Consider the following 22,251-nt stretch of genomic DNA (forward strand, 5'->3'; position numbering starts at 1 on the left):
ACACACCTGAGAACTATGTCTATAATGGGATGGTGGCACCTGTGAATAGTTGTGACCCATTATTGGTTATAAATACTCAGTAGTTCAGGGGGTGGCCCAGAATTGCTGAGGCTACTGGAGCAACCTGGCTGCTCCAATCATATCTAGGCCATTGTTCAAGGTGGTGAAAGACAGAGAAGAAAAGAGAGTTACAGTAACCCTGTATGGAAACACAGAGGGTTGAATGAGGTTGTGTTATAATGGGGATCACTGGCCTTTCAGAAACACTGAGACATACAGTAGTTTATTAATGTTTGACCTTGAAATTAATTTATACACTTTGAAATGAATAGGTCCATTTTCATGAGGTTTAATCAAATTAATTGACAAGTTCACTGGTTAACTAATTTGCCCACAGTGGCATTAGTATTCTATTAATCCAATATTATTCTGTTTAAATAACCTGTTTGGAGAACTTTCATCCTGCTCTAATTGCAAAGTTGATAATATTCAGCATCATTCTCCACACAGATAGTAATACCTGTGGTGTGAAGGTTTATCTGAAGGTAACTTAATGTGTTTGTACTTCATACCTGGTAGAAGACAAAGGCACTGTTTGTTCAGTGATACGTGTACCTCCATCACAGAGGAATTCCCTGGCCACAGGTCACATTGATTTCAGGCCAAGTAACTAAAAGGACAACCATTGTCAAGCACTCAGGCTCAGACTTGCAATGCACTACGTCACCCCAATCAGTTTCCCCCACCCCAATGGGCACATAAAAAGACCTAACGACCTGCATCTTACATCAGGGATGACCAGGTTTCCTTCATTGGTCCCAGAGACCAGATGAGTCTATTCAAATCACCACTGAACACCTGGCTCAAAGTTTCATTGGAGATAAGGGTCGGTTATACTGTATGCCCTCCATTACCCCTAACGCCCCAATGAAATATTTTCATGTGCAATGAAAGTGGTTTTAGAAGAGCAAGGGGAGCATTGACGTTGTGATAGTCCATCTTTAGTTCCAATTTATTGGAGCTCTCTGACAGGCCAGATTGAAAACTGAATCCTGGCTGATTCTATTATGGCCTCTAGCGCTAACCCTAACACTAGCTACATGTCCACATCCTGGTTCATCCGTAACCCTAGCCCCAACCCTAACCCTAACATCGTCCACTGGCTCCTACCCCTTTCGGTGTACACAAATCTGAGAGGACTGGATGTGGTCCTGTCTATGAGGATCAGTGAAGGTAAACTTCCTTTGATTAGTAGTGCTGAAGTTCAATCAAAGTCCCTATATGGAATATTCCCCTTAGTATAACATGGAGCTATATCTTGAGCGATGAACCACGCAACACAATCAAAAACATATTTTCACAAATATTATTTTCTAGTGAATTCAATACATATAATTGGAACTATTATTATACTGTAGTAGCTGGAAATATAACATATAATAAATTAAATCTACAGCAGGCTATAGCTACAATCTGGCTCCTTTTTCTGTGCTGTCTAAACCTGTACAGTTTCTCAACAGAGGAAACGCCTAAGCACTAACCATAAGCACTAACCAGCAAATCAAGAGATGCTGGAAGTGCGTGGATCACTGCTGTCTGGAGATTGTAACATAAGCTCTCATTATAGAACAATACGCTTGACAGGAACTCAGGAAGTCATCTGCACATTATTTGCTTTTATTTTCTTGAAATATATATAGAAGAAGTGGGTTGGTGCAGTGATGTGAGGCACAATCACTGAACTGTCAGTTCCCATGTGTCACGTCCTGACCAGTAAAGGGGTTATTTGTTATTATAGTTTGGTCAGGACGTGGCAGGGGGTATTTGTTTAGAGTGTTTCGGGGTTTGTTGGGCTATGTGTTTAGGTAGAGGGGTGTTTGTTTAGAGTGTTCCGGGGTTTTTGGTTATGTTCTGTGTTAGTATATTTCTATGTTCTGGTCTAGTCTTCTTAGTTCTATGTTTAGGGTTATTGGATGGACCTTCAGTTGGAGGCAGCTGTTCCTCGTTGCCTCTGATTGAAGGTCCTATATAGAGGGGTGTTTTTGTAATGGGTTTTGTGGGAAGTTGTTTTTGCACTGCTGTGTTAGCATGCAATACTGTTTGTTCGGGTTCTTGTTTCGTTAAGTGTTGTAATAAAAGTTCATATGAGCACTCAACCCGCTGCGCCTTGGTCCACTATATACGACGACCGTTACACCATGACAATATGGATGATTAATTATTATCAGTAACCTTATACTGTGAAATTAATTTGTGTATATGTCCAGACTAGAATAGAATGAATGGTAGTGTACATATATTGTACCTTGCTGTTGCTTTAAAATGGAAGTACAGTACAGGGGAAATATTTTTCATGGAGTACACTCATCCATGAGTGATATTATTCCTCAATGGAGGATATATTGTATTTCACCGCCATGACAACCATAGACATATAATCTATGACAAAAACATATGTTCTTGAAGGTTTTTCTATCAAATAGAGTAGACATATCATCACTGAATTCAGATGGGCTCTCCCTCTGTTAAAATATTCAGTATATTATGTGTGAAAGTGTCCCCCTAACACATCATACAGTACATGTCTATGTGTAACACCACAATTCCATTATACTCTATGTTTATCAAAACAGGTGTTGTTTTTTCCTCAAAATTGTGGAATGATATTAAGCTTCTTCATCTGAGAGATGCTGCTGATTTTAGGGCCTGCGTCCAACTATAATGTCTGGGTTGTGAAGCCTGTGCCAGCCTACCGGCCCCATGGTGCTTCAATCTATCTCCAATTTATAGGTGAGAGGAGGGTGCCAGCCTGGGTCTCTCCGGGGAGGAGTCTGAGGCCCAATCCTCATCCCAGACCTGTCAGTCTCCACTCTCTCCCTACACCATCATCCCACCAGGGAGGAGAGGATTGCTGTTCCAGATACTTGTCTCAAAGCCTTGTCCGTATTTTGATTGTGCAGACATTTCTGGACAGGTTTAGAGGATTAAAAGACATTGTGATCTGATTGTGATCAGATGTTCCTGACCACCTCCGGAGGTAGTCAGGCGGCAGGTAGCCTCTAGGTTAGAGCGTTGGGCCAGTAACCAAAAGGTTGTTGGTTCGATTCCCTGAGCCGACAAGGCGAAGAATCTGGCGCTGTGCCCTTGAGCAAGGCAAACCCCAATTGCTCTAGGGACGCTGGACAATGGTGACCTTGGCTGTGACCAACTCCCTGCAGGTGTCTCAGGGGGAGTTGGGATATGCAAGAAACTCATTTCCATTACTTGTAGAAGTGTGTAACAGGACAAATATAAGTACCTCTAAATGACTATGAATTATCTTACAAGTCTGGACAGCGAAGCCATTTAAATCATAATTATCCCACTTATGGCATCAATCTGTCTCTTAAAATAAATGAATACATATTTACATACAGTGGGTGGACCATTAAATCTGGTCACAATGTGGACACAGTGGACGGACAAGACACACATTTTAATACCATGTGTAAACGCAAAGTGGGCAAATCAGAATGTGGACAAAGGACGCATGTTAGCACCAGGTATAAACAGGGCTAAAGTCAGAGGGGAAATATTACTGTCTGGGCTATGTTGGAAGACACACACACGCATGCACACGCACGCACACACACAAACACCTAGAGGACACTTTTTTACTCACGTCTCAGGAGAAGTATTAAACTCAGCAAGTGGCACTGTGCTGTAGGGGGAGCTCGAGTGAATGATGTGTTTTCTCATGTGAGGAATGACCTTCACAAGAGCTCTGAAGGCCATTGTTCCTGTTACTTTTTATTGAAAAACTGCATTGACAGTGGCTTTACTCTTACAGTAAATCACTGACAAACTGACATTTTCACTGTTTCAATATCTGGAAAGCATCTTGATGAGGGAAATGTTATACTGTACATTTGCATTGTGTGTGACTAAAATCGAGGGCCTTCCCTCTTTGCTGCCAATATGGCCCTAGATGTCTTTACATATCAAGGAAATGGGCCAAATAGCAGTTCAATCCTCAAGTTTACTTGGCTATCGAGTCAGTCACTAGGAAGGCTCAATGAGATGCAGTTCAAAGGTCCCTACTGGCCTTGATAAAGTGCAATTGAGCTGCTCCCAGAGGCCTGCTAATCCCTATAATTATGCTGTAGTCTAAGAGGCTCAGGCACCTCACTGGCCACCTCAGGTCACTTCATTATCCCAGAGAAAAATATCTGGTACAAATACTCTTAAAGGGGCAATGCAATCAAAAATGTGATTTTCATGTTTTTTATATATATTTCCACACTATGAGGTTGTAATAATACAGTAAAATTAGTGTAATAGCTGTTTGAAAAGACTGCCTGAAATTTCTGCTTGTTTTGCATGGGTGGGGTTTTGGACCACCTGGCGACATCTCCCGGCGGTATAAGTTTATCGACCTATAACAAAGAGAGTTTGCCCTCCTCTCTACCAATAACAGCTAGGTTATTATTATTATATATATATATATTTTTACATATCCTTCCCATTAGGCTCGTCCAATTAGGCCCCCCACTCAGACCTCTCCCATATAGTCCTTGCAAAATTATTTTTTGTGAAATTGCTTTTTTGTTTATTTTTGACCATTTTAATTGAAAACAATTATAGTAAGGTACTTAATTGTTACCCATAAAAAAAGGTACTTTGAGATACTACTAGCATATATTTAAATTCCAATTCAGCTGTTTTTATCTCAAGTACCTTAGGGTTAGTACCTTACTATGATTTTTTTAAATTAAAATGGTCAAACAAAAATAAAATCTAAATAGCCCCATAACATCAGAGATCCACTACCATATTTGACAGTAGGTATGGGGTTCTTTTCTGATTATGAATCCTTATTTAGAAGCCAAACCCATCACTGGTGTGCATGGCCAAAGAGCTCTGTTTTCATGTCATCTGACCATAGCACCGGTTCCAATCTAAGTGCCACTGCAGGCTTTTACATCTGTTGGATAACATGAAAATAGAGCTCTTTGGTCACGCCCAACAGTGGTGAGTTTGGCCTCGAAATAAGGATGCATAAGCAGAAAAGAACCCCATACAGTACCTATTTACAATATGGCGGGGGATCTTTGATGTTATGGGGCTAATTTGCTTCCACTAGTCCTGGGGCCTTTGTTAAGGTCAACAGCATCATGAACTTTACCCAGTACCAGGACATTTTTGCCAAAAAGCAGGTTGCAAGTGGATCTTCCAGCAAGAAAATAATCCCAAGGACACAACAAAATCCACAAAGAAATGGTAAATTGACCACAAAATCTAAATTCTGCATTGCTCAGTCTCTGGACTTGAACCCCATTGAAAACCTGTGGTTTGAAATGAAGAGGGCAGTCCATAAGTGCAGATGAAGGATATCAAGGATCTGGAAAGATTCTGTATGGAGGAATAGTCTAAGATCTCTCCCAATGTGTTCTCCAATCTCATCAAACATTTTAGAAAAAGGCTCAGTGCCGTTATCCTCTCAAGGTGAGGTATTGAAATCAGGGTTGTCAATCATTTTGACTCCTATCTTTTTAAGAATTATTTGTATTACTTGTTAAACAAAATCTCTTTCTCTTTGAGCATACAATATACTGTAGCTCAGTACTTTATTTTGCTCATCTTTATCAAGGGATCCAATAATTCTGGACCTGACACACTGTATCTAACTTGCTAAGTTATTGGGATTTAGAAGGCAGCGTAGCGATGACCCTTCTAAAACATTCAATAGCCAATAAGATATTAATCACAGTGTAAAGGGGAAAAACTCCTAGATAGTTACGAATGAAGCGATTTGTAAGTAAGGAGAGCTCTAACAACCACAAGTCAGAAGGAGGAGGACAGAATCGAAGAAGGAGAATTGTTCATGGGGATGGTGACACTGAGGAAGAGGGAAGACAGCGTAGGAGAGTGGTGCTCCTCATCCTCCTTCTCTTTTTAGAGTTCCACAGGGTTATGACCAAGTCCCCATCATAGATAGCCTAGTAGCTTACAATAACAACATGGCATGCTTGATATATATCTACAGGTCATTTACTCGCTTTCAAATTGCTATATTGACATATGCACTTGTCCACGCAGAATGTTTATTTAAATTCAATGTACATTGTTACACAGTAGATCATAGCCAGAGGGTGCCATGAGGATAAGAAAATTGCATTTATATTATAATGTGGTGAAATTGTCTTCTATTCTACATAGAGAGAACCTGATAAATACAGAAGGGATGGTGGAGGTAAAAAGCTGAAATACAAAATACATTCTAACACATTACACAAGCTACACACCATGAATGGACAAAATGGCGGGACAGAAAACCAATCTTCAGAACTTTGCCATTTATTGATACAGCAATGAAATAATAGGTTACGTATGGAGTTTCACAGACATGTCAGTGATCGACAGGCTTCTGCCTTGCTTTCTCCCCTCACCCCACCTCTTGAGTTCGTACGGTATGAATATGTATACATGCAAACGCCACCACACCAAGCCACCCCTGCCAGGTCTCCACAGCTACAGGGAAACCCTGTGGCCACTATGACTTGTCGTCAGTCTTCTTCTTAGTCTGGAACTTCCGGAACTGCGATTGAATGGCGACGGCCGCCTTCTCAGTCTCCGGGGCGTCCATGTCGATGTCAAAGTCCTCTGCTGGGACTTCCTGGGACTTCTTGGATGCATCTGGAGGAAGAGGAAATGAGGCTTGTGACTCACTGGTCTCCACAGAGTACTCCACTACTACTCTGGGTTCCTCCGACTGGGAGGCCCTCTGAATACACATTGCAATACATTATACAGGATACACACTGAATCACACTTCTCACAGATTCTCATGATAAGAGATATATATATTTCATCTGTATGTATTTTAATGACCAAGTAAACTGTTGATCTAAAGTAGGGTTTCCCAAACTCGGTCCTGGGGCCCCCCCTTGGTGCACGTTTTGGTTTTTGCCCTAGCACACAACTCATCATCAAGCTTTGATTATTTGAATCAGGTGTGTAGCGCTAAAATAATAGTGAAGACATCAAAACTATGAAATAACGAATATCGAATCATGTAGAAACCAAAAAAGTGTTAAACAAATTAAAATATATTTTTTATATTTTAGATTCTTCAAAGTAGCCACCCTTTGCCTTGATGACAGCTTTGCACACTCTTGGCATTCTCTTAAAACCTGTTGGGGCTAGGGGGCAGTATTTTCACAGCCGGATGAAAACGTACCCAATTTAAACAGGTTACTACTCTGGCCCAGAAAATAGAATATGCATATTATTAGTAGATTTGGATAGAAAACACTCTGAAGTTTCTAAAACCTTTTGAATGGTGTCTGTGAGTGTAACAGAACTCATATGGCAGGCAAAAAACCTGAGAAAAATTGAATCAGGAAGTGGGAGAAATTAGAAATGTAGTTTTTCTTTTGAATCCCTTGAAAAACTACAGTGACATAGGATTTACGTTGCACCTCCTAACTCTTCCATTGGCTGTCAACAATCTTTAGGAACTGGTTTCAGTCTGAGGACAGGTGTCTTATGACGCGCATGCACATGTTTTCGTTGTTTTTTATTTTTCTTCTGGGATGAATACCTATTGCCCGGTTGTAAAATTATCGCAATTTTACGTTAAAAAATACCCTAAAGGATTGATTGTAAACATCGTTTGACGTGTTTCTACAAACGGTAATGGAACTTTTGACCATTTCGTCTATGGATTTGCGTCCACGCCACATGGCATTGTAAAGTGTTCTGGATGGGTCAACAAAACAGACGTATTTGGACATAAATGATGGACTTTGCAGAACAAATGAACATTTCTTGTGGAAGTGGGTGCCCTTCCGAGTGCATTCCGCCGAAGATCAGCAAAGGTAAGAAAATATTTCGATCATATTTTTTGAGATTTGTCGACACCGTGGTTGTAGGCTAACTGTATAGCTTAGCATTGAAGGCTAAGTTCTGTACTCAGAATATTGAACAATGTGCTTTTTCCGTAAAGTTATTTTGAAATCTGACAAAGTGGTTGCATAAAGGAGTAGATTATCTCTAATTCTTTAAATAATTTTTATAAATTTTGTCAACGTTTATGAGTTCTTCTGTAAATGTATGTGCCTATTCACCGGAGTTATGGGGAGAAAACATTTTCTGAACGTCACGCGCCAATGTAAAAATTGGGTTTTTGGATATAAATATGAACTTGATCAAACAAAAAATGCATGTATTGTCTAGCATGATGTCCTAGGAGTGTCATCTGATGAAGATTGTCAAAGGTTAGTGCTTAATTTTAGCTGTATATCTGGTTTTGTGACGGCTATCCGTGCTTGAAAAATTGCTTTTTTTTGTTGCTAATGTGCTATCCTAAAATAATCTAATGTTTTGCTTTCACCGTAAAGCCTTTTTGAAATCGGACAATGTGATTGGATTAACGAGTAGAGTATCTTTAAAATGCCGTATAATACTTTTTTTTGAATTTCGCGCCGTGCTAGCTCACTGGTTGTTGTCCAACCAATCCCGTTAACGGGATTTTATCTCGAAGAGGTCCTCTAGAGGTTAACCAGCTTCATGAGGTAGTCTGGAATGCATTTCAATTAACAGGTGTGCCTTGTTAAAAGTTAATTTGTGGAATTTCTTTCCTTTCTAATGCCATGGTTCCTCCTGGCACCAGAGGGCGGCAGAGACCACCCTAGAGACTTTTATTGGACTCAGGTGTAACTTATTATGTCATGATTGTGTTTTCTGTGGTCCTTTGCAGAAGCTTAAATTGTTTACCGTGTGCGTTCGTTTCCTGAGTGAGTTTGAGACTTAGTGTTTGTTGTTTTTTCAAGTGTACTGTGATGCTGTGGCTACCGTATCTCAGTAAAGAATGATGTTTATCCTTAACCACTGATTCCTTGTCTGGTCTCTTCTCTGCACCTGGGTCCAACCTTACCACGTCACAGCAAGCTTCTGCCTCCAACATCGACCCAGCAGAGATCCCCCAGATCAGGAATGTTGTAACCCACCAAGGAGCACTGCTGGGGCGGCAGCAAGAACAACTCTCCCAAATATCAGAGACCCTCTGGGCACTTACCGACTTCCTCCAGCCACAGTCCAAACCCAACCCAGGAGGAGTCAATGCCCAAGTCTCATCAACCAGTGCTACAGGCATCGCCGTAGTTCCTCCAGGGAATCTGCACCGGGAACCCAATATCCCAACCCCAGAGCGGTATGACAACCACTCGGGAGGATGCAAGGGGTTCCTCACTGCTCTCTAGTGTTCGAGCTACAGTCCTCCTCGTTCTCCTCATTGTTCTCAGTGAAGGAGACCGCTGATCGCATGATTACCCATGTCTTTTGACTTCTCCAAGACATTGTCTCAGATCGTGGGCCACAGTTTGTTGCACGGTATTTTAAGGCCTTCTGCTCCCTGTTGGGGGCGTTGGTGAGTCTCTCCTTGGGGTTCCACCCACAGTCGAATGGGTAAACTGAACGGGCCAACCAGGAGCTGGAGAAGTTGCTCCACTGTTTTGTCTCCACTCAGGCCAGTAACTGGAGCAAGTTCCTCATCTGGGCAGAATATGCTCATAACACACTGCCGAACTCGTCCACTGGACTGTTGCCGTTCGAGTGCCAGTTCGGGTTCGCCCTCCAGCCCAATTCCTGAACAAGAGGCCGAAGCGGGGGTGCCATCAGCCGAGGCGTTCATTTGACGATGTCGCCGCACCTGGATCAGAGCGAGATCCTCCTTGCTCTGCTCCTTTGCCTGACACCAACACCAGGCAAACCGGCACCGAAGACCTCTTCAACTCCTCTGACCAGGTCAACGAGTGTGGCTGTCCACCTGTGATCTTCCCTTAAAGGTGGAGTCGCGGAAGCTCGCTCCACGCTACATAGAACCATTCAAGATCCTGAGTCGCATCAACCTGGTCACCTATCGTCTCCAGCTTCCCAGGTCCATGAGGGTCTGTCTGTCCTTTCATGTCTCCCATCTCAAGCTGGTAAGGACCAGTCCATTCTCTCCCCCCACACCTGCTCTTCCGTCCCCTCAACTTGTGGATGGCCGCACGGCCTAAACGGTCCGGAGTCTGTTGGAGGCTCGACCCTGCAGTACCTGGTAGACTGGGAAGGCTACAGTCCCGAGGAGCGGGCATGGGGGCATGCCCGGGACATCCTGGATCCGGGTCTTGTTAGAGACTTCAAACAACTACGTGGTGGTCATCATGGCTCCGCAGCTGGAGACGCTCCTAGAGGGGTGGGGTACTGTCATGGTTCCTCCTGGCACCAGAGTGCAGCAGAGACCGCCCTAGAGACTTTTATTGGACTCAGGTGTGTCTTATTATGTCATGATTGTGTCCCTGTTAAAAGAGGTGTGTTTTCTGTGGTCCTTTGCAGAAGCTTGAATTGTTTACCATGTGTTTTCGTTTTCTGAATGAGTTTGAGACTGTGTTTTTTCAAATGTACTGTGATCCTGCGGCTACTGTATCTCAGTAAAGTATTATGTTTACCCTCAACCACTGATTCCTCGTCTGGTCTCTTCTCGTCACCTGGGTCCAACCTTACCACGTCACACCTAATACGTTTGAGCCAATTAGTTGTGTTGTGGTAGGGGTGGTATTTAGAAGACAGTCCTATTTGGTACTATACCAAGTCCATATTATGGCAATAACAGCTCAAATAAGCAAATAGACATGACAGTCCATCATTACTTTAAGACATGAAGGTTAGTCAATGCCGAACATTTCTAGAACTTTGAGCGTTTCTTCAAGTGCAGTCGCAAAAACCATCAAGCGCTATGATGAAACTGGCTCTCATGAGGACCGCCACAGGAAAGGAAGACCGGGAGTTACCTCTGCTGCAGAGGATAAGTTCATTAGAGTTAACTGCACCTCAGATTGCAGCCAAAATAAATGCTTCACAGAGTTCAAGTAACAGACACATCTCAACATCAACTGTTCAGAGGAGACTGCGTGAATCAGGCCTTCGTGGTCGAATTGCTGCAAAGAAATCACTACGAAAGGACACTAATAATAAGAAGAGACTTCCTTGGGCCAAGAAACACGAGCAATGGACATTAGACCGGTGGAAATATGTTCTTTGGTCTGATGAGTCCAAATAGTATTATTATCTAGCTCGTTGGCTAGAGTAGGCCACTTTGTAGGCTCACTCAACTGAGCTGCTAGCTAGCTAACTAACTTTACACACTGTTTGGCTTTGTGAATTAAATGTAATCCGATAGCTAACTTCCTATTAGCTAGCTATCTTGATGTAGTCATCTCAAAAACATCTCCAAATGCAGCAGCCATGGGAGAGGGAAGAGGGTGTTGGTCACCTAAATCATCCTCTTCCCTACCAGTTGCCCCTGGCTGCTGCTGTTCTAAATGCTCCACTGGTCTGCTGTTTTCATCTGTACGCCTATTTGTCTCATCTGCAAGGTAGCAAGGTAAAGGTGCAACATGTCATTAGTTAGTTTTGAAGTTACTGTATACTGACACGACCAGGGCAACTCAACTGTAAAGAAAAATGTACGTGTCCATAACAGAGCCACACAACTCCAAACATGACAGACTTTAAGATTACATAACAATTGAGGACACATAATGTTACGCCCTGATCTGTTTCACCTGTCCTTGTGCTTGTCTCCACCCCCTCCAGGTGTCACCCATCTTCCCCCATTGTCCCCTGTGTATTCATACCTGTGTTCTCTGTTTGTCTGTTGCCAGTTCGTCTTGTTTGTTCAAGCCTACCAATGTTTTGTCTCAGCTCCTGTTTTTCCATAGTCTCTCTTCTTCTCATCCTGCTGGTTTTTGACCTTTGCCTTTCCTGACCCTGTACCCGCCCGCCTGACCACTGCCTGTCTCTGACCCTGAGCCTGCCTGCCGTCCTGTACCTTTGCTCCACCTTTGGATTACCGACCTCTGCCTGACCTGACCCTGAGCCTGCCTGCCGTCCTGTACCTTGGCCTCTGCTCTGGATTATCGACCCCTGCCTGCATTGACCTGTCGTTTGCCTGCCCCTGTGGTTACAATAAGCATTGTTACTTCACACAGTCTGCACTTGGGTCTTACCTTGATCATGATACATAAGGCCAATTCCACCACTTTAACCAGTTACTATGCTGTTAGTATATAAGAATACACCATTTATTATGAAATTAACAGGCAATTCACTATGGAATCCTAGTCTCTCATGATTGAAGCCTGCTGTATCTTTGATGCTAACATTAGCAAAAAATAACAGCCAAATACAGCCTTAGCAACTGTCCAAGCAACCATCCAACAACACTGTAGGCCTATTGAAACTTATGAAAAGTATAAAGTTTACAAGTAATTCACTGCAAAAATATAGGTTATTTGGAAAGGGCGTAATGGCAGCTGGAACTGTAAATTCGACAGTTATGGTGGGGGTGGTTTTGTCGAATGGAATCATTAGAGTTTGAGCCTTGAACAACTATAAATATGATTCTATAGGTTTTTGAGCATCAATTTAAAATATTTAAGGATGGTATTAGATAAAGACCTCTTATACACTATATTAGACCCAGCCTTTGGAACCTTGATAATATGGCTATTATATTGTGATCACTACATCCTATGGATTTGGATACTGCTTTAAAGCACATTTCTACAGCATTAGTAAAGATGTGATCAATACATGTTGATTTAATTCCTGTGCTGTTTGTAACTACCCTGATAGTTAGACTGACAACCTGAACCAGGTAGCAGGCACTGGTTACAGTTTTAATTTTTTTCTTGAGTGGGCAGCTTGATGAGAACCAGTCAATATTTAAATCACCCAGAAAATATACTTCTCTGTTGATATCACATACATTATCAAGCATTTCACACATATTATTCAGATACTGACTGTTAGCACTTGGTGGTCTATAGCAGCTTCTCACAAGAATGGGCTTTAGGTGAGGCAGATGAACCTGTAGCCATATTACTTTAACAGTATTTAACATTAGATTGTCTCTAAGCTTTACAGGAATGTGGTTCTTTATATAGACCGCAACACGGCCCCTGTTGGCATTTCTGTCTTTTCAGTAAATGTTATAACCATGTATTGCTACCACTGTATCATCAAAGATATTATCTAAGTGAGTTTCACTTAGATTACATAGCCTTTATGGAATAACAGACATGAGCCAATCATGCTACCTGTAGAATGGATTAGGTTATAAGACCTCTATGATTAATTCCATTTCGTCACTTCTACCTCCTCAACATTGCCCATTTTAAACAGGGTTAAATATCTAGTTGCAGTAAAGTTCAGCTTCAGTCCACAGGGGTGCACTGTGTCACTGTCAGAAGATATATGCTTCAGTCAGTAAAAAGTTCTCTCATCTCTTTGGTCTCAGCTAGCTAGCCAACCAGTAGCTACTGAAGTGACTAGCCAGCCAAGCCAGCTACATAAATTAAACCCATGAAATACACCCGCTGGAAATAAACACTTTTCCTAATATCATGACTTATATCAACCTTCGCTTGCCCATTCACTAATTATACTGTTAAATAACTCTGGCTGATAACCAATAGCTTATGGATGCTGAGCGCTAATGCCAGTTTATTAGCATTAGCCAATCCTTATGCTAAGGTTAGACTAGCTAGCTAGTTAACTAACGCTAACCTGCACAAACCGGAGACTAACTCTGTTGCTGCTGCTGCTGCATGTTGACTTTCTGGCTGTTCTGCAGTCTCCACCTCATTCACTATTGCCTGCTTGTGCTCAACCTGCTTGATTTTTTTGCCTCTCTTGCAGAAGAAGTTCTGAATATCCATAATTGCTATGTGCTATGCTGCAGGCTCTGACTGAGTGACAGGCGTTTTGCTGAGTGATGACTTCAAAGACAGTACAGTATGAAGATAGGCAGAAACTGCTTCTCCAATATAAATCCCAGATTACATTTGTAGGCGGTGTCATGGTGACGTTGGCTAGTTAAACTCATGAGCGTAAACACTTTATGAAGTCTAACGGTCGTCTCGTGCATAACTGTGCATGTGCAGGCCGTCAAGTCAATTAAAATTAAAACGTGTTAGTTTGTCACTTTTACGAGGTTGGAGTAGTAACATGTTCAACTGTTTTAGACATTGGCTCGAATCTACGTTGTGCCTTTACATTTTGAGAAAATTAACAACTAAGGAAGAATTTGTCACTTGCATCATTGACTTCTCAGACCATGTTTGGTCTGTTTTGTAAGCGTTCCCGGATGTCTGGGTTTAGAAACTCTGTGATGACTTGACATCTAACCGGCACTGTAAAGGTGGGGTCAAGGGACTTGAGCGGTCCATTGCGTTGTGAAATCTCAACCAATCACAGCAGGCAAAGGTGCATCACTCCAAGGGCTTCTTGCAGTGCCTGCTACTGCCTAGCGCAGTATATTGTATTTTTTATTTTGTCATCAAAACGTGTCAATAAAAATTACAAAAATACTGCATAGCGCAAGTGATGTGGGGTTATGGAAACTCATATCAGACGTACAGTCTGAAATAAAATATGTAATAAAAAAATCAAACGGTTTGGGGCTGGACCAAAAACATCCAGGGCTGAAGCCCAGGCCTAACGTTGTCACTGGCTTTAACCCCTGCGTTAATTGGTATTGAATTTTCCTAAGCACTAATGTGCTCTGTATTCTTCTCCCAGCATTAGCTATTGAACTCTACCCTACCCGGTATCGACAATGAGATGTATTCATAAGCTTTGTGCTGCAAAGGACAGAGAGGTGTTTCCAACCACAACGCCTTCATTTTGACTTTCAGGACTCAAAGCTGATGGGCTAAATTTGATATCTTACTACAATGTAATTATCTAAACTATAAATGTCTACATTCAAAATGTTTTAATAAAGAGTTGAGGTTCTTGCATGGTAGTTTTTTTTGAGATTCTTCATCAAGCTGAAAAAAAATGTTGGTGGCCTGAATGACAATGATGAATCATGTTCCCTGGGGTAGCTTTAGGAGTCATCTTTTCTCCATACAGGACAGATTATCTAAGTTATTTCTCTTGGCAGCACTTTCAGCAGCCATGTCCTTGCTCTTATGTGAATGTAATGCCTGGTGTCAGGGTGACACTCTGAATAGTCTTTAGAATACTTTTGCTGCAGGATTTTTACTTTTTTTTTTACAGTATATGTTTATGGCAGCTGGATACAACTGTTATCAAAGACTATATGACATCATGCCACAGTGAATTGATTCACCCTGTCTCAATGCATGGGTTCCTTGGCCGACTTCAACATACTGTACTGTGACAAAACGGAGCTGGATGGATTTTTGCTATAAAACTAGTAGTAGTATTTTCCAAAGTCATAGAATCTGAAAAGGTCCTTCATAAAAAAGAAAGGACAAAAACACGATTGTGGCAATGACCTCAGGTCCCATTATCTGTACGATATGTGATCAATGTACAGGCAATAAAATGCACGTCATTATTACCTACTCATGTTACCTTCACAAAAGCCTTGCTCCTAATACAATAGAATAACAATTTGACAGGTATGTGTGTGGTCTTTCTACTCTCATTCCCATAGGACCCTAACTTGGAAAGGAAAAGACAGCCTCAAAGCGAACCAGTTGGCCATCTCTCACTCCTCTTTAATGTGTGTGTGTGTGTGTGTGTGTGTGAAGGTCAGGTAAATACCACTGACCCTAGCTCTACCTCTGCATCTCCCCAGCCACCTATTTTTTTTACCAAAGCATGAGGTAGAATCAATAGGTTGGTGCCTCGTTGACTGCTTGCCTTTTGTGGGGTTTTATTTTTAAACAGAGGCTACTTTTTGTCTTACTTCAGGAATGAAGTATACAAAATAAACATGTCATAGTGACAAGTAAAGTGAACTTCAATATGTACTTGTACTACAAATATGTTCTGGGAGCAGATCATTTGTATTGGATCCTGCTGTGTGTAATAATGGGTTTATTTAAATATCAATTTGGACTTTCCTTAAATATTGGTGATATTTAACAGAACAAGGTGAATATATTCTGGGTATAATTGAGTGTAGTAGTGCTAATTATGAGAGCATAAGAAAATGGGTCATCAGGCCTCACATTGAGAGCTAGTCCATAGCTAAGTATAGTACATGATGACTTTGATCTCAAAGATGAGGGAGTTGGAGATTATGCTGTGCCTCATTTAAATAAAAATATTCATCTGCATAGTTCTCCATTTGGGGATACCTCGCACATTCTGAACTGTTATAAAATCTGAACTATAAACTCTGAACTACAGTACAGTATGTAATGTAATGTATTAATCCATATAAAAGGTTGAATGGAGTTGTTTCCTCACATCCGGTGGTGTAGTGGAGGATAAATGCAGTTTACCCACCTTTTGTGGAAAAAAATGCATTGAAAGTATAAGGAGCGTTACTTTTTTTCACCGCAACCAGGCGATTAGAGTTTACCCACCTATTTTTTTTTTTACCAATTATCACTGCACACAAATGAAATGTCATGTACTTTCAGATCATACATTGAAATGCTCTTTTATACATGATATAACCATGCCATCTCTCCATCAGCACCCCCAGCTGTTTCTATGAGAGGGACAGTCTCTTTGGTGAGTAGGACTTCATACAGCCAGGGAACTTATGGCCTCAATGTATGACAGCTGGGATTCAATCAACCACTCTGTCCAAACTCATTACAGATTAACCTTAAATGTTTTAGGTAGATATATGAATATTGCCATATGAATATTGTGGTTATGTGAACGAGCAATTTATGTGATTGAGTGATCATATTGCAGAAGCCTATTCTGACTATCTCTCTCAGTGCATGTTGCTATCATTAGTGTAGATGTGGTGACTTCACATCTCCAAACCCCTGGCTGATGCTCCTGTTTGGGTGGCCCTAAAGTGTTCCTTTCAGGTGGCTCTGTGCTGTCATGCACACACTCATGACATGTTAAGGGACAGCTACGGTGGCACTTGTAGTATGAACGGACATATACTCAAAAATCATGAAAGTTTGGACTGGACCCGTATTAGTTTTTGTAAGACAGGGGGAATCTTTTTTTGGTTACGTTCTTTGTAAAAAAGGTTTTTTAAAAAGATCTATGATTAATCTACTTCCTCCAGATACATGTTCCATTTCCCTCCGTATCGAGAAAATCTAATTTAATGGGATCCTGCTGATAGTAATTCCATCTCTGTGATGAGACGGTAATCATGCAAAGAGCCTTGGCTTTGACTAAGATGCTCTTCAGAAATCCAGAGTACAGAATGAACAGGGTGTACCAATGAATACAGATCTGTTGGTTTTGAAAGGCTTTCCTCTATTGGCTAGGTATGTGAAGTTGGGGAGAGTCAATAGCACCGTTGGACTCCCTCCCTGCAGCCTAAGAGCTCTGTGTATGTATTGAGTGGGGCTCAGGATGCTGTGGAAGCATTTTTCCCCTGCCTTCCAAGCATTAAATTGTCAAGGTCAGACAACAAAGGCATTTCAGTCTTGTGTGCATATGTTCCTGTGTTACGAATCCTTTTGGCCCTGCAGTCTAGGGGGGGATGGAAACGAGACCCGTAACATAACTCATGCAAATAACAGTGAAAAGGAACAGTGAGAACAAAAACCACAGACAACTTAAATCTACCATCAAACACTATAGGTTTATTTGGTAAAAACACGGTAAAGGGGGGCGGGAAGAGGGGCCGAGCTGGATCCAAGGAAATAAATAAATATCCAAAAACACCCCTAAGCTAGACTAGTCTGCTTTAAGAACAGCTAGCTAACTAACCAAAAATACAGTGGGTAGTCCACCCAGTTCTAACTAGGGTATTTAGACAAAGTTTACATACGGGTAGTGTATGCCCATGGGCGACTTGTCTTGGTACCCATTTTTCCCACCAACAAACAAACAGTCATGAAGCACAACAATTACATACTCACATAATTCCAGACAAATGTGTCATGTAGCAACAAAAACCAAACGAGCGCTCAATCCAAAGAGAGCGGGATAGCGAGAGATTGAGACACAGAGAGATTGAGCTCCAGAGAAAACAACTGACTGGGTTTTTAAACCAAGGGAAAGAGGATGTGATTGGGTAAGGGAAAAGGAGCAAGTGTCTTCTGATTGCCGACTGATTGGTGACTGATTGGCGACACCTGTGAATAGGGGAGAAGAAAAGAAAATACACACACAGGATACACACACAGGATACCTGTATCCGTAACAGCCTGCGTATGTGTGTGTGTGTGTGTGTGTGTGTGTGTGTGTGTGTGTGTGTGTTTTAATTAAGTGAACAAAGAGAGCAGGCCTGATCGTGAAGCACAATATCATTGGTTGCCTGTATACTGTACCAACTCAAATCAAATCAAATTTTATTGGTCACATACACATGATTAGCAGATGTTATTGTGAGTGTAGCGAAATGCTTGTGCTTCTAGTTCCGACAGTGCAGTAATATCTAACAAGTAATCTAACAATTCCCCAACAACTACCCCTAATACACACAAATCTAAAGGGGTGAATGAGAATATGTACATATAAAAATATGGATGAGCGATGGCCGAGCGGCATAGGCAAGGTGCAATAAATGGTATAAAATACAGAATATACATTTGATATGAGTAATGTAAGATATGTAAACATTATTAAAGTGGCATTATTTAAAGTGGCATTGTTTAAAGTGACTAGTGATCCATTCATTAAAGTGGCCAGTGATTGGGTCTCAATGTAGGCAGCAGCCTCTCTGAGTTAGTGATTGCTGTTTAGCAGTCTGAAGGCGTTGAGATAGAAGATGTTTTTCAGTCTCTCGTTCCCAGCTTTGATGCATCTGTACTGACCTTGCCTTCTGGATGGTAGCGGTGTGAACAGGCAGTGGCTCGGGTGGTTGTTGTCCTTGATGATCTTTTTGGCCTTCCTGTAACATCGGGTGGTGTAGGTGTCATGAAGGGCAGGTAGTTTGCCCCCGGTGATGCGTTGTGCAGACTGCACCACCCTCTAGAGAGCCTTGCGGGCGGTGCAGTTGAGGGCGGTGCAGTTGCCGTACTAGTCTGTGATACAGCCCGACAGGATGCTCTCGATTGTGCATCTGTAAAAGTTTGTCAGGGTCTTAGGGGCCAAGCCAAATTTCTTCAGCCTCTTGAGATTGAAGAGGCGCTGTTGCGCCTTCTTCACCACACTGTCTGTGTCGATGGACCATTTCAGTTTGTCTGTGATGTGTATGCCGAGAAACTTAAAACTTTCCACCTTCTCCACTGCTGTCCCTTCGATGTGGATAGGGGGTGCTCCCTCTGCTGTTTCCTGAAGTCCACGATCATCTCTTTTGTTTTGTTGGCGTTGAGTGAGAGGTTGTTTTCCTGACTCCACACTCTGAGTGCCCTCACCTTCTCCCTGTGGGCTGTCTCGTCATTGTTGGTAGTCAAGCCCACTACTGTTGTGTCGTCTGCAAACTTGATCATTGAGTTGGAGGCATGCATGGCCACGCAGTCGTGGGTGAACAGGGGGCTGAGCTCGCACCCTTATGGGGCCCCAGTGTTGAGTGTCAGCGAAGTGGAGATGTTGTTTCCTACCTTCACCACCTGGGGGCGGCCCGTAAGAAAGTCCAGGATCCAATTGCACAGGGCGGGGTTGAGACCCAGGGCCTCCAGCTTGATGATGAGCTTGGAGGGTACTATGGTGTTGAATGCTGAGCTGTAGTCAATGAACAGCATTCTTACATAGTGCCTTAGGTATTCCTATTGTCCAGATGGGATAGGGCAGTGTGCAGTGTGATGGCGATTGCATCGTCTGTGGACCTGTTGGGGTGGTATGCAAACTGAAGTGGGTCTAGCGTGTCCGGTAAGGTGGAGGTGATATGATTGCCTAGTCTCTCAAAGTACTTCATGATGACAGAAGTGAGTGCTACGGGGCGGTACTCATTTAGTAACTCTCTTTTTCTTCTCCATCAAGAGCCGGAGGTGATTTGGATTTCACTAATTGCTAGTGTTGAAAAATGTATGACATTGTTTTATAGCAGTGTTTCTCTTTACATACCACCATGGATCATTGGACCACTGAAGTAGGTTGAATTGATAAGTTCATGTCACCCCCGTTTATCTACACTGTCACTTCACCATTCATGACCTGGTATGTGTTTTTTATCATTTTATTTTTGTATTTCTCATGCTCTCACCTTTGTTTGTTATAATTATGTCAATAATTCCTTGTTATGTACAGTACTTTGTATTTTTTGTGAAGCAGGGCTACCTTGCAAAAGAGACATTGTTCAAATGAGACTTCTCCATATAAATAAAGGTTACATCAAGTAACCATGTAATAGATCTGCATTCTACTGGTAGATCAGTCATCATTTCTTAACAGTATCACCATAAATACCTGCCGTCAGTTTGAAGACTTCACCAGTGAACTTAGCGAACACAAATATCTTCGGTCATCTGTTAATCACATTCTTATCTGATGAAATAGGGAAAGCTTATTCCCTATGATATCATCCTCAATCAGGATCTAATTAGAATTTTTTTAAATTATTTAACCAGGCAAGTCAGTTAAGAACAAATTCTTATTTACAATTTTTACATACATTTTAGTAGACGCTCTTATCCAGAGTGACTTACAGTAGTGAGTGCATACATTTCATTTCATGCATTTTTTTTTTTTGTACTGACCCCCCCGTGGGAATCGAACCCACAACCCTGGCATTGCACACACCATGCTGGCATTTGCAAACACCATGCTCTACCAACTGAGCCACAGGGAAGACCTACAATGACAGCCTACTCTGGTCAAACCCGAACGACGCTTTGCCAATTGTGCGCCGCCCTTTGGGTCTCCAATCAAGGCCGGATGTGATACAGCCTAGATTCAAACCAGGGACTGTGGTGACCAGTGACGCCTCTTGCACTGAGATGCAGTGCCTTAGACCGCTGTGCCACTTGGGAGCATGTCCGGCTGACAATGCTTCACTTGTGATTAGTAGGACATAAAACTTAGAGAAGTCAGAAATGCATGTTTCAGGGTTCGCATAAAATCCCTTGCAGAAGGATACATTTGTTTTCCCAGCTAAAGACATTTCCCCGAGGATTGGACTGAGACAGACAATACCTCTACCGTTGAAGTCAGAGTTTACATACACTTAGGTTGGAGTCATTAAAACTCGTTTTTCAACCACTCCACAAATTTCTTGTTAACAAACTATAGTTTTGGCAAGTCGGTTAGGACATCTACTTTGTGCATGACACACATCATTTTTCCAACAATTGTTTACAGACAGAGTATTTCAATTATAATTCACTGTATGACAATTCCAGTGGGTCAGAAGTTCACATACACTAAGTTGACTGTGCCTTTAAACAGCTTGGAAAATTCTAGAAAATTATGTCATGCTTTAGAAGCTTCCGATAGGCTAATTGACTAATAGGCTAATCATTTCAGTCAATTGGAGGTGTACCTGTGGATGTATTTCAAGGCCTACCCTCAAACTCACTGCCTCTTTGCTTGACATCATGGGAAAATGAAAAGAAATCAGCCAATACCTCATAAAAAAAATGTGTTCATCCTTGGGAGCAATTTCCAAATGCCTGAAGGTACTACGTTCATCTGTACAAACAATAGTACGCAAGTATAAACACCATGGGACAACGCAGCCGTCATACCGCTCAGGAAGGAGACGCATTCTGTCTCCTAGAGATGAACATACTTTGGTGCGAAAACTGCAAATCAATCCCAGAACAACAGCAAAGGACCTTGTGAAGATGTTGGAGGAAACAGGTATAAAAGTATCTGTATCCACAGTAAAACGAGTCCTATATCAACATAACCTGAAAGGCCGCTCAGCAAGGAAGAAGCCACTGCTACAAAACTGCCATAAAAAAAGCCAGACTACGGTTTGCAACTGCACATGGGGACAAAGATCATACTTTTTGGAGAAATGTCCTCTGGTCTGATGAAACAAAAATAGAACTGTTTGGCCATAATGACCATCGTTATGTTTGGAGGAAAAAGGGGGAGGCTTGCAAGCCGAATTAACACCATCACCACCATGAAGCACGGGAGTGGCAGCATCATGTTGTGGGGGTGCTTTGCTGCAGGAGGAACTGGTGCACTTCACAAAATAGATGGCATCATGAGGCAGGAAAATTATGTGGATATATTGAAGCAACATCTCAAGACAACAGTCAGGAAGTTAAAGCTTGGTCGCAAATGGCTCTTCCAATTGGACAATGACCCCAAGCGTACTTCCAAAGTTGTGGCAAAATGGCTTAAGGACAACAAAGTCAAGGTATTGGAGTGGCCATAACAGAGCCCTGACCTCAATCGCATAGAAAATCTATGGACAGATCTGAA

The 22,251-nt window shown here is 42.0% G+C and overlaps 1 long non-coding RNA gene across 1 annotated transcript in view; it reads right to left on the minus strand.

Annotated features, from left to right (window-relative positions):
* Positions 1 to 18,728: 18,728 nt before the first annotated feature.
* Positions 18,729 to 22,251, minus strand: part of LOC115163498 (uncharacterized) — a 44,531-nt gene continuing 41,008 nt past the window's right edge. Inside the window, exon 3 of the long non-coding RNA XR_003869755.1 lies at positions 18,729 to 18,739. This is a non-coding gene — a long non-coding RNA (uncharacterized LOC115163498). The remainder of the gene's footprint in view (positions 18,740 to 22,251) is intronic.

Source organism: Salmo trutta, chromosome 26, assembly GCF_901001165.1.
Source record: "Salmo trutta chromosome 26, fSalTru1.1, whole genome shotgun sequence".
NCBI classification, from domain to species: domain Eukaryota; kingdom Metazoa; phylum Chordata; class Actinopteri; order Salmoniformes; family Salmonidae; genus Salmo; species Salmo trutta.